Source organism: Schistocerca piceifrons, chromosome 2 (genome assembly GCF_021461385.2).
Source record: "Schistocerca piceifrons isolate TAMUIC-IGC-003096 chromosome 2, iqSchPice1.1, whole genome shotgun sequence".
In the NCBI taxonomy this organism is placed as follows: domain Eukaryota; kingdom Metazoa; phylum Arthropoda; class Insecta; order Orthoptera; family Acrididae; genus Schistocerca; species Schistocerca piceifrons.
In genome coordinates, this window is record NC_060139.1 from 636,059,694 (window position 1) to 636,072,359 (window position 12,666).

The 12,666-nt window shown below is 43.3% G+C and overlaps 1 non-coding gene across 1 annotated transcript; it reads right to left on the minus strand.

Moving 5' to 3' along the window:
• Positions 1–410: 410 nt before the first annotated feature.
• Trnat-ugu lies at positions 411–484 on the minus strand. Its single transcript has one exon. It is a non-coding gene; the product is annotated as a tRNA-Thr (tRNA).
• Positions 485–12,666: the final 12,182 nt, after the last annotated feature.

Consider the following 12,666-nt stretch of genomic DNA (forward strand, 5'->3'; position numbering starts at 1 on the left):
CTAAAAAGGTCGCCTATTCCCTCTCAGTGGACGTCCAGTTGTAGTGATTTCAGTGAAATTTGCAGCCTTCATCTCCAGTGACAAGCAGTCAGCTTGGGTGCATGAACTAGGGCCTGCTATAAAGGCTCAAAAACAACAATGTTCACTGAGCAGTCGTTGAGCAGCGACTGTTGATAACCACTTTGTTTATCTGAGTGGTCACCTGACCAACAGTTGCACTTCACTTTGAGCGCATATCACTTTAAGAAACTTAAATGACATATATATACGAAGACAGTAACTCGTTCTCGAAAGAACAGTTACTGTTAATGAGCGTGCAGCTTTACCCTGGAATAAATTATGACTAACTGACAACCTCAGCTTCCGACGGGTGTTGTTGATATACCTCCATGTGGACAGCTGAAAATGCGTGCCCCGACCGGGACTCGAGCCCGGGACCTCCTGCTTACATGGCAGACGCTCTATCCATCTGAGCCACCGAGGACACAGATGAATAGCGCGACTGCAGGGACTTACCCCTGCACGCTTCACATGAAGAGTCACATTCCCAACTGTCCACAATTCTAGATACGAATCGTACCTTATGGACATTGCCCATCCACACATTACTCGCGCACGTTTTGGCGATTCCCGTAAGAGTTTGGGAAACCTGTGAGCATTCGCACAGACGAAGGTCAATGACTGGGTACCCTTTAACTATATATATACGAAGACAGGAACTCGTTCTCGAAAGAACACTTACTGTTGATGACCGTGCAGCTTTACCCTGGAATAAATTATGACTAACTGACAACGTCAGCTGCCGACAGGTGTTGTTGATATACCTCCATGTGGAAACTAATGGACACATCACAAATAATAATAGTCGTAATAATAGTGATAATGATGATGATGATGATCATGATAATGATTATGAACTTAGTTTATCTAGCCGGGGGGGGGGGGGGGGTGGAGGTTAAAATGGCTCTGACAACCATAGGACTTAACGTCTGAAGTCATCAGTCCCCTAGAACCTAAAACTACTTTAACCTAACTGACCTAAGGACATCACACACATCCATGACCGAGGCAGGATTCGAACCTGCGACCGTAGCTGTCGCGCGGTTCCAGGCTGAAGCGGCCTAGAACAGCTCGGCTACACCAGCCGGCGGGGGTGGGGAGGAAGGGGCATCGTTCACCCCTGTTTACAAAACATCCACAGTTGCCTTGGCAACAGTTTTGTTTGTCATCATTTTGGCATGCATGGTGTACGTCAACGATGGTAGAATGCGGAACTTACAGCAGTTCGGAAATGCCTCAGTCCTTGGCCCGAAATCCAATGATGATGTTCTTTTGGATTCAGATAAATCTCTCCAATTCCGTATCACGGCTGCACTGTTTTGTTTTCCGCATACCCCTTCCCCCCCGCCCCCCGACATGATTTAGACACCCTGCACCGCTACTTCTGTCACCCGCCATCCGTGTGTGGACATTACGCACTGAAGTCGGTCATAGCTGCTGGTGACACTAATGTGGCTGGACCGTGTAGCTTGATTAGCATAGCACAAGTCTTCGGTGAATAATGTGTGGATACGACGTTGTACAGGCGAGAGAGTATTTTACAATGGCATTCATCAACATCAGGGACATTAGAACAGTCCTTAGTCCGTCGCAGTTTAGACGCTGAGCTTCACGCGTACCTTACTGCTACAAACACTCTTGAAGATTTACGACGACGGTGTCATTTAAAGACTGTACGACAAACAGAGTTACAGCTTTACATGTGGAATGTCGGAGGCTTTTGGGGAGGTCGTATTTCATTACGATCTGTTAGCCGACTATGTTAATCACAAATTATTCACCACAGGGAGATGGATGTAGGCACCACAAGGCATTAAAATGGAAGGGAGAAGCCGTTAGTTTTTGTTCATCTGGTGGTAGAAATCTCTCACCCAATACTCTGCAAGTAAGAGCTATCCCTAAAAATTACTTCTGCACAAATGTAATGTACGGCATTTTAAATATACTTAGAAAATACAATGCATGCTTTCAGATTCTTCATATGGTAAAATAATACTAACACATTTATAACGTATTTATATACGGGCAGTACATCCATTTGGAACACATACGACTCCACACCACTGTATGCACAGACATCTCGTAAAATTACTAGCTTACTTACTCATCGTCACTCATAATTATAAAACTACTCATACGCAAGAGAAGTAGCAGGTAACAGCTACTACATACATCGTATTTCAGAAGTGGTGGTCAGTATTCAGGGATAAGACAGAAATGATAATTCGAAACAAAAACGTGAAGTACACATGGGCTCTAAAACGCAAACGGTACTAGCAATGAGCAATTCTCTTCTACCGCAGTAAAGCACGTCCTTAAAACGGCATACCTAACATGATATGTGCACTTGTCCATAAGAAGAGTTCTGTCTCAAAGTAGCGAACATGAGCAAGTGCTCGTAGCTCTTAAAGCTTACCTTTAGGTGTTTGGGACACTCCATTTCGGGAATCGTAGGACAATTCAATATTCCGAGATCCACAGCGTCAAGTGTGTGCCAAAAGTACGAAATATCAGGCATTACCTCACACGGAGTGGCCAACGGCCTTCACTTAACGAGTGAAAACCGCGCCGTTTGAGTAGAGTTGTCAATGCTAATAGACAAGTAACACGACCAACGCTAGTGCCTTTGCTAACAGCACGACATCCCCTGCAGTGCCTCTCCTGGGGTCGTGACTATAGCGATTTAACCCTAGACGAGTGGGAAAGCCAGCCCCGATTTCATTTGGTAAGAGCTTGTGATACGGTTCGATTGTGGCACAGGCCCCACGAAGCCATCGACTCGAGCTATCAACAATGCATTGTGCAAGCTGGTGGTGCCTCCATAATGGTATGGCCTGTGTTTACATAGAATGGACTGTGTCTTCTGATCATTGACTGGAAATGACAACGTTCGGCTATTTCTAAACCATTTGCAGCCATTCGTGGAATTCATGTTGCTAAACAACGACATAATTTTTATGAATGACAATGTGTCGTGTCGGGGGACAACAGTTGTTAGCTGCTGCTAACAGGTCTTTACTAGCATGGCTTTATGCGGTGAAACGCCTCCTTCGTTTATTTCACCCGATATCGTTTTCTAGGCATTAGTGGGCTGTGGTAAAATGCAGCACTTCCGTCGATCTAAGGAAAGAATATTTTTCCAGCGTTATGTTGATCCTTCAAATGGCTCTGAGCACTATGGGACTTAACATCTATGGTCATCAGTCCCCTAGAACTTAGAACTACTTAAACCTAACTAACCTAAGGACAGCACACAACACCCAGTCATCACGAGGCAGAGAATGTTGATCCTTATTAATGGTGGAAGATCACCTATGTGTGAGAAACACGGCCACTGGTAAGATGGTTCAGACGTTATCTGTGGAGAACTGCCCTCAACTCAAATACTGCCGGTCTGTGTGTACTGCATTCTATGCTCTGCTGAGAGGAACTCTAAATGTCTATAAATGACAGAAGCATACATGTTGAACACCAGCAAGGTGATTTAGAGTAACGGAAGTCAGACAGTGAGAATAATATTTTTCCACATCGGCAATGGAACACGTTAGAGCTGCACAGCATCCAATAGTGGACAGCCACCATCTCCTCCAGACCACCTACAACTCTGAGCACCCTGTTCACTAACTGAAAATGAGGCACACATCCGTATCAACACGCTACTAGCATAAACATGTGTTAAAACATGATGCAAAACTTAAAAATCTCTTAGAAGTACAAAATAATAACGTCTCTTTATGGCTGCAGGAGGAACTCGACGTGGATAAGAAACGCTGATCTAGCCTAACAATTCTACGTGTTAGGACTATAGTAATGACTCCCTGATGTTGACCAGATTTCTCTAATGTAGGCAGATGTCACTAGATATTCATAATTAGAACAGACGCATCTGAATATCATTCATATTTACACAGAATGTCGGCGTGTTTGACATCTACAATCATACAGTGTTACCTGCCAACTCAGCAACAGAATTTTTAATGAAACGTAAACTACACAGAATATGTGGTATTTGTACCTTAAATCCACACATTTTTTTAAAAATTCCAGTAATACCTTGCATTATATACAATACATCCCTCAGAAAGTTTTTCCCAGCATGTTTATTGATGATACAGCATGGTCCTTCTGTAGAGTGACAGGACAGATTTCTTTCTGAAAGTGACACACAAAATGGCGCAATAGATTTACAATAAGATAATCTCAGTTCCTCAAACGTTATAATTGTCTTCGTGTGTTACATACATCCTGAATCTAGGCTTTGATACCTGTAGCTGATGACTATTAAATGTTATCAACACAGGAAAAACTTCTCCAATTGGTTCAGTGTATATGTAAGGGTTGGCGTTCGATAGCTAGAAATGTACGTTTACAGAAGTTTATCGAAGTGGACAGTTTGGAGGAAGTTTAGTTTGTAATCGTGGATCTCTGTCACACCTGGATAGTAGAGAAAGCATTCCACATCAGCTCGTATGTTACTAATACCGAACACAATCTGCCAAAGCTTAGCATATATTCTCAAGATTCAAAATGGAATTTATGTTCAGAACGTATGTTTGACATTACTTCACTTTGTGGGTGATCTGGAAGTTTATTATTCTTGAAGAATCTAGTTTGGCAAGATCGCTAGCAATTCTTTTTGTTGCCACGACCGGATTCAAAGATCTACGCTGTTATCGGATCTTGTAATCTAATTATATTTCATTACCCGATGATAACAGAGTAGACCTGTCGAAACTGGTCATAGTGATAAAAAGAACTGCTGGCGTTCTTGTCAAACTTGATTCTTCAGGAAAAGTACAAAGTTCAGAATACTGATCAACTGCAGCTATCAAATGTTAGATCCGTTACATATGAGTGTAACTGTTGGAAGTATGGTGAAAGAAAACAGTTGAATGTAACATTGTTTGTTTGTGGGATTGGAAAACAGAGAATGCATGTAGAGACCATCTAACGGGGAACTTCTGCATGCAATTGAAGTATCAACTGCCATATACCCGTCCTCCTCCTAATAGTTTAATCAGGTGCTATGCTCACTTGTTTCTTGAAAATTTTGGTGATTTCATCTAGGAAGAAGATTAGGTCAGTCATACGCGACACTATTGAGAAGAATATTTGATTTTCCGAGCGAATCATGCCGAAAATTACACACTGCTAACTGGGTTCGATAAGTTGTGGATGTTTGGCAGGAGTTCTGCATCTCTGAGTTAGGGGAATATGTCAGACTGTACATATATCGATGCTCGCAGACGTTGAGTGCGTAAACACCTGCTCTCTGGATCCTGCCTTCTATTATGGGGCTTTCATTGGATGCAATGTGAAGAGGAACGTGTATCAGCATCGAACAGTTGACCGATGTTTACATACCGCTCTTCTTCGAAAGCAGGATTCTCTAGTGACGTCTTCTAGTGGGTGCACGGGTACGCTGATGCTAACAGCATGGAAATTAGCGAGGATGAGCACAGGCCATACGACGATTAAAGTTCCAACCTTTAGTTGCTTATAAACAATCTCTAGAGGCACCCAATGCAACAGTGTCGACCGTTTGGAGGGTTGTGATGGCTGTCCAAAGAGGAAATCGTCTGACTGGGAGAATGAGGTAGAACTCACATATCCCACCCATATGCGTGATGCACACAGTGATTTGCTGCTGTGGCCGGAGCATCTAATGCCACATAAGGGTTACGTCCTGAAGCTGATGCCAACTCTGTGGAATGAACAGAGATACATTCTGTACTACAGAAACTTCCAGCGTTGTCTCATCTTGGGGATCGAACTTACATCAGGCGCGGCACCTCCTTCAACCAACGTCACTGGGTGAAAGAGTACATTGATATAAACTCCGAACAGAGGACCTTTGCAATTTGTGATTTTGAAAAAAAATGCTTTTATAAATTAACGAATAATGTAATTGTGGTGAGAACACTGGAAAATGTTAGAGAATACAGTGAAATCCATTTAATTTATCGTTGGGATGGGCATTTTGATGCAAGAGATACGTCCCAAGGCCAAGATTGGAGTGGGCTACCATCTTCAATGAAGAAAGAAAAAAAAATGGCTCTGAGCACTATGGGACTTAACATCTTAGGTCATCAGTCCCCTAGAACTTAGAACTACTTAAACCTAACTAACCTAAGCACATCACACAGATCCATGGCCGAGGCAGGATTCGAACCTGCGACCGTAGGAGTCCCGCGGTTCCGGACTGCAGCGCCTAGAACCGCACGGCCACCGCGGCTGGCAATGAAGGAAGTGTCACTGTGAAGATGGTCGAGGCTTCTTCGCAGTTCACGAAGACTGACTATACTAGTATGTGTGTTCTGTACCTCTTCAAACTACACATGCGTCCATTTCACTATGAGTTTGCGAAGCTCGATTTCGCTGATCCCAAATTACTTTATGTGGGTACAGACAGTTTCATGTACAGGGTGAAAGATTGCAGTGTGTATGACATAATAACACACTGTCCTGAAGTATTTGACACGTCTGTACATACGAATGGTTCACAGATTGTGGAATTTGTAGCGGTCAGGTCGACAGTGTCCGCATACCATATAGATACAGATGCCACCCAAAGTTTGGCGACGATTGCCCGTCGTGCAGCCTTCAACGTTCTCTCGGTAAAGAATTAAAAGAGGTGCCTGCTCGAGGGCGTTGGCGTCACCCCGTATATGGTGCACCAAGTAGTGTTTTGACCACAAGACCTTCAGACACATATAGCACAGGAGCTGAAAGTGTGTCTGCCGTGGTATGACGAAAAGTGGTTCATATGCGAGGACGGTATAGGAACCGCACTGTACTCACACTATTCACTTCAGAGAGATTGTACGTGTGCTTCAGTATTTATTAGTTTGCATATTGGGGCTTTGTGTTCGATGAAGTGCTTGACATAGTTCCGTGAATGCATGTTTATGTGTGTGTGTGTGTGTGTGTGTGTGTGTGTGTGTGTGTGTGTGTGTGTGTGTGCGTAGGCCTGTGTGCGCGCGTACGCGCGGGCGTGCGAGCGTGTGTGGTTTTCCTTCACCTGCTGCTCCTAGTTTCCGCTACCTATATAACGCATACAGAAAATTATCAGAACGAAACGACTGAAGTGGAAATACTGTATATAGAATAAAACAATCACGAAATAGTAGATAAATGTGAAACGAAATATTTATGTTTTTCGATAAAAACATTTTCATTACATCTGCAAATAAACCTATTAAACTAAAAATTAAAAAATATTTTAATAAACAAGTAGAACCCTATTGTAGAAAACTTTTAATTAACCATAAGTTAATTTGTTGCATCCTTGTTCTTATTTCCTGAACCTTTCACTGTTGAACTCTAGGGAAACCACAGTTGTTAATGTTCGTAACAAATCTGATCCGCTCGCTAGGCTGTTCAGCACATGACTGGCGCCATCCATGCAAATGAAGGTGATACAAAGGAGGGGGAGGGGTTTCCCGCCATGACGATTAACAAATACCAAAGACAGTCGTTGGAAATGTGTGGAATACTTCCATGAGAGCTTGTACGCGGCTTGCTCGAGAGTCGGTAGCCATCGGCGTTATATTTATTCTCTCCCGACCGAAGGGCAAAAGATGATCAATCACCAAGCCTTGTGAACGCACCACAGACATTCAACGAAAGATTCGACTAGATGAGTCCCTTCTCGACATACTGTTTAACTGACTGACATACAATGCACAGTCTAAACCTCTGGAGATATACACATGTTATACGATAAACACATTCTGATAAGTCAGCTATGAGGAAGAAGTTGCTAAGCTGTGATATAAAAATGTGCGATTTTGTTTTCCTTTTCGCAGACACTTTTAAGAGAAAACAGAGCAGTTACGTTAATGGCTAAATTCATAAACCTACATGTTCGTAGATTAAACCATTCGAAATACTATCACTAAAACTAATATCGGCAGAGACGCAGCAGCTGGGAAGGACTCTCCTGTACCCCTTGTACTAATTATTCCAAGCGATTTACCCGTTCATCAAAACCTGTGTGATGTGATGATTACCTTTACGTTAATCAATCAAGATCCCGTTTGCAGTAACAATAAATAATGTCAGAGAGAGAGAGAGGGAAAATGGACAGAGAAGAAGGGATGAAATTAATATAAAGAAAGAAGGAGGATACTGACAGGGGCTAATGGAGCAGGGGACGGAAAGAGGGAGTGTGGGGTAAGAAATGTGCAGGCAGCGGGTGGAAGGTGATGGATGAGAGAGGAAGGAGGATGAGAAGGAGGAGGAGATGGACAAAGTGAGGGGGTAGGCGAAGAGGGATAGAGAGAGGTGGGAGGAAGAGATTAGTACGTGTATTCAATTCCCATACATACGTAGCAATTACGAAGCAGTTCTAGGTTCGCTGGAAAAGAAATCTAAATATCAAGTCGTTTTCTCCAGGGACATTCACTTATACTACATTAATTACGTAGACACAGGATTTACTCGATGCACTGCAAAGATGGGCGAGGTACATTTGAAATTCATGTTGACATCTCCTATCAAAAAAAGACAGGAAATGTTGCTTTCACTTCCAATTTAGAGTCAAATGAACCGACAACATATAAACGTTTCTGCTAGTACCGCTTTTCGTGCTTTGAGGCTTTTAGGTTCTTCGGGAAGTAGACTACGGAATAACGACAAGTTGTTCCACGGTCAGTTGGGCTCTCAGAATTCCTCTCGTCTGGCATAGGCAGTGAATTCCAACAGTCAGATGCGATCACAAAAGCTCGGTCGACGCCCTCCCTCTCAAGTGGTCACGCAGACGGGACGGGACGGCACGGGACGCCCATTCAATAGGAGGGGCGTTGCCTCCGGCAGGCAGGCAGGGAAATTTGGCGGAAAGGCCGCGCCGTTTGCCGGACTGAACGACCGGCCGGCAAAACACGAGCAGCATTCGAGAAACAGCTGCAGAGGGCAGCACTGCGCCCCTTCTGTTGTGACTGCGCGCGCAGCAGCGGCGCGCTATATATAAACACGCCAGCGCTGCGCAGCGAGAAACGTTTGCCACACGGCATAGTGAGCTCTTTCATTGTAGCAACATGTTGCTAAGCCCACTTTGCATTTAATGCAGAGTCAGTTAGCTGTATGAGTTTTAATGCTTTCACTGCTAAGCTTACGAACCCGCTATTCAATACGCGGCCAGTCAGAGTGTTCAATAAATTTCAATGTCAGTGGTTCAAAATGGCTCTGAGCACTATGGGACTCAACTGCTGTGGTCATCAGTCCCCTAGAACTTAGAACTACTTAAACCTAACCAACCTAAGAACATCACACACATCCACGCCCCAGGCAGGATTCGAACCTGCGACCGTAGCAGTCGCAAGGTTCCGGACTGCGCGCCTAGAACCGCGAGACCACCGCGGCCGGCCCAAATGTCAGTGGTTGATTGATTCCGTGTCAAACGTGCACAAACATACCAAGGATCACTAAAGAAGTAGACAGTAAATACTAATTCATCATTAGTAAAATACTGATAAACTTGGTTTTTGTAAGTAATTAATTTTGAAGGGTAGTAAGGGAATAGTGGTGTGATATTCGGTGACACAACAAACAGTATTCCCTTGTGTAAGCGTGAGTGGTCAGTGGTACGATGGTGCATGTTATTCCCTGTCCGCTAACCTCTTATTATTCCTTCTATGCCGTGGGCTACAAGTTCGCAATGGGACGCAGGGAGAAAAAGACGACGATCGAACAGCTACAACTTATTATGCTTCTTACCTTCCGATGTGCGACGGCCCGATTTCTGTTGCATATTACTAGTTTTCTGTTTATACCGAGAAGTACCGTCAGAAATACAATCGATGATATGAAAAGACAATATTAATTTGGGGGATAGCATAGTGTCTCTCTGCGGAAACGATTGTTGAGGAAACTAAATGACAAAGGTGTTTGACCCGCCCAGTTGGCCGTGCGATCAATCGCACGGCTTTCGGGCGGGAAGGAGCGCCTGGTCCCCGGCACGAATCCGCCCGGCGGATTTGTGTCGAGGTTCGGTGAACCTGCCAGCCTGTGGATGGTTTTTAGGCGGTTTTCCATCTGCCTCGGCAAATGCGGGCTGCTTCCCCTTATTCCACCTCAGCTACACTATGTCGGTGATTGCTGCGCAAACAAGTACTCCACGTAAGCGTACACCAACATTACTCTACCAGGCAAACGTCGGGACTCGTCTGGTGTGAGACTTTCCCTGCGGGGGTCCACCGGTGGCCGAACCGCACAATAACCCTGGGTTCGGTGTGGGGTGGCGGAGGGGTGAAGTGGACTGCGGTAGTCGTCGTGGGTTGTGCACCATTGCGGCTCCGGCGGGGACGGAGCCTCTCCGTCGTTTCTAGGTCCCCAGTTAACATACAATACAATACAAAGGTGTTTAATCGTAAAATTTTATTAAATATAATCCTCTATAAAGTGATTCTAAAATTGCAAAGAGTTACAGCAAAAACATGCAAGTCTAATGAATTTTTTGCTTGAGGCTTTCCCGACGGACTAAATGTAAATATGATTTTCGAGTAAAACGTCGGATGTCGCAGTGAAATTTCTTCAATACTTCGTCGATCCAACTGACCGACATCTTCAAGTGTGGTGACCTCACTGCTGAGGCCGTGTCCGAAGCCTCCTATTTATGCCCGTCTGAGTAGAAAATGCGCAGTGACCAATAGCACAGGTATCCTGATGGGCAGCGAGAGAGAGAGAGCTACACTACATGTCGGACGATGAACCAACAGTTTCAATGGAAATGGTATCTTGAACATAAATACAGATGATAATAAAGTCTGCATACAGCACCGTTGAATTACATTGCGAGCTTCGCAAGCATTATTGTGACAACAAGAGATTGCTCAGGATATACGGGGTATACCTCACAAATAAACTTTCTGTTAAACAGAATACCCAAAGAATCGTTACGTGAAAATACTTGCTGTCAGTGGTTAGAGATATACATAAATATTTGTACGCGTTTTTTTTTCAGAAATGAGAAACAGAGAGATAGAACGCTTATTTATTTTTACAAAAATAGAGATACTTAATAAGTAAGGCTTCCAGATAACAGATAGCAACATTTTTAAATCGTTCTTAGATCAACACAGCCATTCGTTAGTCTAAAAAATCTGATTCATGACTGGGTTCGAAATTTTTCCTTTCATCAGTACTATAATTCAGAGAGCTTTCTTGAGTCCTCACACTTCCATTCGAGGTAATTTAATATTTATAGTCCTAAAACGCCCTTAGCGGAATTTTCAATACTTTCACATCAATCATCATTGAGTAAGAAGAGAAAATTTCACAAAAATAAGTGTGGTTACGTTAAGACGCACTGACTAGCCAAAAGAATAGAAACATGAAAGAATGTTGGTGAAAGAAGGGCAACGGTGTATAGACAAAAGTGGAATGGATAAAGGTCACACAGGAAAGAGAAAAGGGTTAAGAGCAAAAACAGCGAAAGGAGAAATAAAATTAGAAGCACTAGTAATGATAATGACATTAAAAATAATGATAATAATAATAATAACAATAATAAATAATAATAATAATATCTTCTTCCACTTGACATCCAACACCGTTCATCGAATTTTCCACCTATTATGGTCATTTATCCGATGTCATGTACCACCTTCCGTTGCGAAACTTTTCCTTATGTATTGTAATCCAACACAGAATATTATTGGCCCATCTATCATGCATTACCGTGGCTACACAATACGCTCCATTTTATTTTCACGACTACAGTACTAAACTTATTCGCAATACCGCTCTGTCGGACTGCTTATGTTCGGTTTCATATGCCAGTAGACAAAATATTTCTCTACTTGTGCAACACTTATTTATTCAGTGATATGAGCTTAACATTCGAAGTCTAAGTGCCATGTGAAAACCCTGAACATGTACACTGAAATTTCTTCTTCACATACCTCGCAAATAGGATAGTACCTACAATAAATAGATAAGTGAATCATTATTTGGCAAAGTTACATGTTGGGGGGGGCCACACTAGTTCATAACCGTATACCAGACTTCATGATATTTTTTGCACCCCACCTAGCATCCGTTACAAAGATTGTCTGTCTGGCCAGCGAAAACAAGAAACCCATACAACTGACTATACACTGAAGAACGTTGCAAAGTAAATCCGAATATAAATCTGAATCTCCAGTCCACTACGGTCTTAAAATGCTGAAGCTGCAGTTTATGCTCAGCATTACCAGCTGTGCGAAATGAGCAGATCGATGACGCTGTGTCTGGCTGCTGTCAAGTGAATCGCTAGAACCACTCTGACAAGGACCCGAGGACACTGAACACCACTCTGCTAATGGAGCCGGCTGTTCCAGTTGAGAGAGAAGCACGTGGAGTAATGATTTATTCAGCACCGAGAAGAGATGAAGTTTTCTATCCTGGTCGGCAAAGAACTGACTGTACCCTTATTACAGCCAAGACTCACGCCAAACGATGCTGTTAAAGGTATACTGGTCTAAAAATCGTGTAATTCTTTTCTTGTAACAAAAACTCTCGCCACAAGAGGCGAAACGTTTAACACCAATAATCTCCATTTCCCTCCCATTTCGCAAAAACTCTTAGTGTCAAGTGTTATGCAACACATCAGTTTCATCTGTCGGT